Below are 6,273 nucleotides of genomic sequence, written 5' to 3' on the forward strand. Positions count from 1 at the left end.
TTGACTTTTCTTCCCACCCTTCTGCCTGTGAAGTTGTTGTTGGGTCTACAAAATGTAGAAAGAAAATTGGCCTGATTCTGTGACTGAGTTGGCCGGGCTTCCTAGCATTGATCCACTGGGAATGGATCCACCGGAGGTCTTTCTGGGACAGCCCGTCTGCAAAGCACAGATTCTCAGCACACGCACGTGCGGAAGGCAATTGCGGGCAGCTCAGGATGCTCACGGCTTAGTGAGATTGCAGGGCGGGGGGTTAGGGAGGGCTAACGCACTGCCACAGCCCGCAGGATTGAGCAAAGCTAAGAACTCCTTTGTCGTGTCATAGGAATCCTTCTGACTAATTTGCTAGCATCTTCATCTCCAAAGACCAAATGGATGCAATATATTGCCTGAAATCTGTTACCATCAAAACCATCACAAAGCAGGCACTGGTTTTTGTGACTGGGGAAATGAGGGAGAGGACCCTGTTCTTGCTTCAGGGCAGGAAGAGCACTGATAATGTTTATGGTTTTTTTGGGTTTTTTTTTTGTTTTTTTTGGACTATGGATTGAACTCAGGGGCGCTTCACCACTGAGCCACATCCCCAGCCCTTTTTTATATTTTATTTAGACAGAGTTGCTTGGGGCTTTGAACTTGCGATCCTCCTGCCTCAGCCTCCAGAGCCTCTGGGATTAGAGGCATAAGCCGCTGCACCTGGCTATGTTTATGGATTCTGAGAAGCTGTTTTGAATGCGTCTAGGACATTTCTCTGGCAACATAAGCAGAACACTCCCAGGGAGTATATCTCCCGGGGAGAAAGGCAGCCACTTGGAATGCAATGCACCTCGGAGGCAGGAAGCTCTATGAGCCAAGGTGATAATCAGGACAGTGACCATTTATTCTGGTGGACATCGTGCTAAGGACATCTCACCAACAATCTCATTCATCCCTCGAATGACCCCATCACTCATGTCCCATTACCATTCCCGTGTTTTGGCTGAGAAAATTAATGAGCAAAGAAATTAAATAATTTTCTCCTGGCCACATGAGTTGCTGGTAAATTTTAGAATCCAAATGAACATTCAGTTTGATTGGATTCCATAATTCAGTCTCAATTGAAGAGTTAACTACCACCAGGCACCAGGGCACTCACCTGTAACCCCAGCTTCTCAGGAGGCTGAGGCAGGAGGACCTCAAGTTTGAGGCCAGCCTCAGCAACTGAGAGAAACCCTATCTCAAAATAAAATCATGGAAAGGGGTTAGCATGTGGCTCAGAGGTAGAGCATCCCAGAGTGTTTCTATCCATTGCAAGGCAGAAATACTCTTGAATTCCAGGTCTCTTTGTGACTTTTTTCCTCAAGGAGTAGCATGGGCTTAAATATTGTGTAGACTTCAAATAATTGGCAAGATGGAAGTGCCTGTGTGCTTTGAGATGATTTGTGTGCAATCCACTTACAGATATTAAAACACATTGTCTCATTCAATGGGCATTCATATCTCAAATTAAGAAAGATTCTTTTTTTTAAGCAATTATCTTTAGGTGTCAAAGAAGAAATACTATATTTCCTAATGATCCTTGCTTCTTTCACCTAGTGCAATAATGTTTACATTGTGAAGTCTTTTGTGGGCATTGCGGGCTGGCCTCTGTTTTTAATGTAGCATGGTCCTGATCATGTACACCAGAGGTCAAGGCGACAAAAATAAACTGTTGAACAAGAGGCCTTCCCAGGACATGTGACACCACAGCTGTGACTCGGAGGCAAATAGACAAAACACCGAGTTACACCTGTAAACCCACCTTCTGGGGAGGCTGAAGCAGGAGGACTGCAAGTTTGAGGCCAGCCTCAGCAACTCAGACAGACCCTACCTCAAAATGAAGTTATGGAAAGGGGTTAGCATGTGGCTCAGAGGTTACACTTTGTCCTCTGGCCACAAGCTTCAGTGAGATAACTATCTGACCATTTCTTGACCTTGGTCTCTTCATCTAAAACACATTTCTCAGTCTTGGTTCTACTGATCTTTAGGGCCACGTATTTTGTGATGGGACCGTCCTTTGCTCTGTGGGGTGTTTAGCAGCCTCCCTGGTCTCTAGATGCCAGGAGCACCCCTCACACTTGACAATCAGAAACGTCACCAGACATTGCTAAATGTCCCAAGAGTAGGAGGCACTATCATGTCCCCAACCTACCCCCAAAGTCGTATAATTTGAAGACCTAGCCATTCTGCTAGCTAGTAGAACGGTTTTCTATGTTCCCCTTTTCTAGAAAAGCCATCTTGGATGTTAAATGTGTAAATTGTTCAGTTGTTTTCCCCAGGGGGAGAAATGGCTGCAGTATATGACCACAGTCATGGTTGTGTGGGAGAATCAAAAGGAAGTCTTTCTTCCCATGGTACCCATGGGGAAACACAAACAAGACGGTGTCCTTTGTCACTGGAAGTACGGCACCCCTCCCAGCTGTCCTGACTGTCTTTGGCCATATAGTGGCAAACGCTGGCCCCAAGGCTTGGTTCCTCAACATTGACATCAATAGCCACAAAGAACACCCACTTCCCGTCCAAAGCCAACTCCTGAGTCTAAAATGAGCATAAGACATGCACAGCTTCTTCAAAGATACTGCAAGGGTGACCAGGAATGAGAGACACCGAGGACTCCTGGGGAGGTGGAAGGTGGGGGGGCTTGGCGAGGGGGCTGGAGCTGGGTTGCATGTGGTGGGCTAAAATGGCAGAAGGCAAAGGAGTCCCCAAAGAACCACTTTAAAGTAAAGGCAGAGTCCAGGGGACCTATCAGATGACCGTAAACATGTAACCAGACGGCAAATCAGCTTGGGTCCACCAAGAAATGGGCAGCCCAATCCCTGGTCATCCAAAGCCATTGCTTTGGTGTTATCGCTGTTAGTTGGGAGGCAAGAGGAGAGCCATCTTGAAGGGCCAGCCATGGTGCTCTGGGTTTCTTATCTCCAACCGGGGCACACGTGCCAGTCAGCTCCAGGTACTGCTCCAAGAATTTCACAACAAGAACTTCCTGCGCGTGAACGCCGCTGAGCCAGAAAAGCTATTTTCCAAGAGCCGGAACACCTTCTAAAGCAGAGTTTAATGCACACATGGAAGTCAGGGGGTCCCTCGCCTCCGTTAGCATAGCCGATGGTTGGTCTTCTCAAGGGCTGAGCTCCCTTGGGCTCTTTTTACTTACAGTGAAGTGAAGGTCACAGACAAGGTCGCTTTTAAGGTCCTCTCCAATTCAGCGATCCCAGGATCCTGTGAATTCTGCAACATGTTTTCCATCTGCAAGGATCAGAGTTGGTAAGACTGAGTCAGAAATGTAACGAAATTCAACTCTGGTCACTCAACACTCGGAATTCCTCTATCGAGAGGGGCACACGAAATTCAGCCGGGTGCATCCAGGACCGTTGCAGTGTTGAGTGCGCTGATGAACTCCAGATCTCTCAAGTGCCCTCCACCAAGAACACTCACCCCTTCCTCACTGACTGTCCTTGAGTGTTTGACCTTGGGCTCCAGCCAAGCATCCCCGGGACCTGTTTTGAATTCCCTGGAAATAGTGGTGTTTGATCAGATGGGACAAGTTCCACCAAGACGGATGTAAGAAAATAGTATCAAATGATTGGTTTCCCTACACATATCAGAGCCAAACACTAAGAAATAAGGATGGCATTCCACCAGTTTGGGTACAGTGACCTTTAGGGTCGACCAGGGTACAATGTCACAACGGCTCTGCACCTAAGGAAGGAAGGTTCTTTTGGGTTTCAGAATTCTGCATGAGAACTCCACTTGGATAGCTCTTATTCTTCCCACGACTAGATTTCTTAAAAGCAATACATTTTGCATCTCATTTGGGGGCTGCACTTACACTGATCAAAGATAATGACATTCTTAGCGAGCGAAAGATACCATTTCCCAGCTCGGTCTTTTTCTAAGACAATTTGTTGAAACAGATTTTCGGGGAGGCTGGGGAGTGGGGGAAGTACTCCAACCTGCGTTGCTGTGGCAACTTCTACAAAAGCGAAAGATACACTTGTGCTGCTTTTAGGGAGTGCGATTTTACTTCTTAAAATATCATTGATTTCTGTGGTGCTGAGAAGCAATTAGCTGGGTCTATAGAGGAGGATGAATTTCATTCCTCTCCCTGGGGTGCCAGAAGGTCAGGCTGAGATGAAACCTTTTCATAGATACGATAACCTGTGGAGTTGGAAGAGCTATTTCAGGTGCACCTGGATGGAGAGAGAGGTACTGGGCACAGGGTGTCCTACCTCAGAAACTAGCCATGTCAGCCCTGTGCTAGGACCACTGAGCTGAAGACGATTATCTGGGGCTTGGGGTTCATTTTAATGCAGTTCTCGGTGCACACGCCAAGAAAGCTGTGTAGCAAACCTGATCTGTAACAGTTGCTGTGATTCATTCCTTTCTGGTCTTCCAAGCGCTGGCCGCCATATTGCTTCTGCATTGGCTTTCCCATGTGGCCTCTGACCTTCTCCAAACCAACAAAACTTTCTCAATTTTCAAGGCTGACCTCAGACGCCACCTCTCCCAGAAAGCTGACCCTGACCCTCCTTTTGCACTTTTCTCTTGGTTCTATAATATTTGGAACCTACTTGCTTACAAATAGGTTACCAATACTCTGGTGTGACCTCTCTCCTCCCTAATACTATGAGTCCTTGGGAGTGCCCCCTGTGCCTCATCCAATGCCACATTCCCCAACAGAGCTTAACAGGGTGTTTTACACAAAGCAACCCATAGGAAGTACCCACTGGTTGAATACATGCACACACAGGCAAACGGGGCCATCTCTCATGTATGGGACAGCGCCTAGCTCTGCCGACCTGATTAAGCTTTGGCTAGAGATCCGACTGGGTTCAGGTCAAATGGGGTTTATGTAGGGGAAGATGAAGTAAAGGCTGTGTCTTGAGCCTGGTTTTAAAGGAGAGAAAAAATCTATCCTAGCAAATAGATGGAAGCAAGTGTCACACACAGGGGAAGAAGCATGACGTCAGGCTGGGACACCAAACATGAGGATGTCAACATGGAATGTCAGATATTAACTGAGAGGTTAAAGGCACCCACGGGGAATGAAAGGGGATTTTCAAAGCATCCTCTTCTTTATTTGCCTTTCTTTCTTCCATGAAGGCTGCATGATAAAGGGTAGAGAAGTTGGGGATTTGGGGTTGGGCACCCTATTTGGAAAGCCCATTTGTGTTATTCAACAGCTTCACAACAAATTACTCCTCTAAGCCTCGGTTTTCTTATCTGCAAAATGGGAGCAAGAACGCACAGTACAGACTGGACCATGTAGCATAGAGAGCTCCCCTGTGTGCTGCACACAGACAGCAAAAATGTATTGCCATCTCTCCCTGCTGGGTAAAAACTTACAGGCCATATGCAGGAATTTAACTAAAGCAAACCTCAGTAATTCCTGAAACTGCTAAAGACAACTCTCCTACTTTCTTCAATGTCTTTTTTCTAGTATAAACTCGGTTTGGTAGTTAGTGTGGTAGCCGTGAACTCCAAAGACGTGGCACCAGGACTATAATTTTAGGTGCTAACTTGGGGCTGCCCCTGTGGCAACAGACACGTTTAAAATTCACAGGCGCAGTGGTGCACGCCTGTCATCCCAGCAGCTTGGGAGGCTGAGGCAGGAGGATCACAAGTTCAAAGCCAGCCTCAGCAACTTAGTGAGGTCCAAAGCAGCTCAGTGAGACCCTGTCTCTAAATAAAATACAAAATAGGGCTGGGGATGGGGCTCAGTCGCCTCTGAGTTCAATCCCTGGTGCCCACAAGAAAAAGAACTAAAGGCAGCAACCCTAGATTGCATGGACAAGGTGGCGGAGAGAGCCAACCATTAAGCCGTTAGGACTGTGTCTTTAAAGGTCGGGGTGACAGAGGACCATACTGGGCATCACTGGGGGAGTTTGTTATGCATGTGAATTCCTGGATGCCAGCCCAAACCTGCTGACTCGGATTCTTGGGTCTGAGCCAGAGAATACGCATGTTTAACAAGACCCCACACGAGTTCTTGAACGCACACTCAAGGATAAGAACTGCAGATTTCAATTTCTGGAGACAAGATCAACAATGGATAGGGTTCTGCTGTCACCCAAGGCACTTTCAGGTTCCTGGATAAGCAGATACCAAAAGACTCTAGGAACAGAAATGTTTGGAAGATCCGTACTAGGACTGCAAACCACAACCCTCAGGAATTAGAAATGGAGAACTTTGGGGGCCATTACTCTGAGATATGAAATAAATGGTTGGAGATTGGCTGAGTACTGCAGAGAGAATGAGAGG

This window comes from Marmota flaviventris, chromosome X (genome assembly GCF_047511675.1).
Source record: "Marmota flaviventris isolate mMarFla1 chromosome X, mMarFla1.hap1, whole genome shotgun sequence".
NCBI lineage: Eukaryota > Metazoa > Chordata > Mammalia > Rodentia > Sciuridae > Marmota > Marmota flaviventris.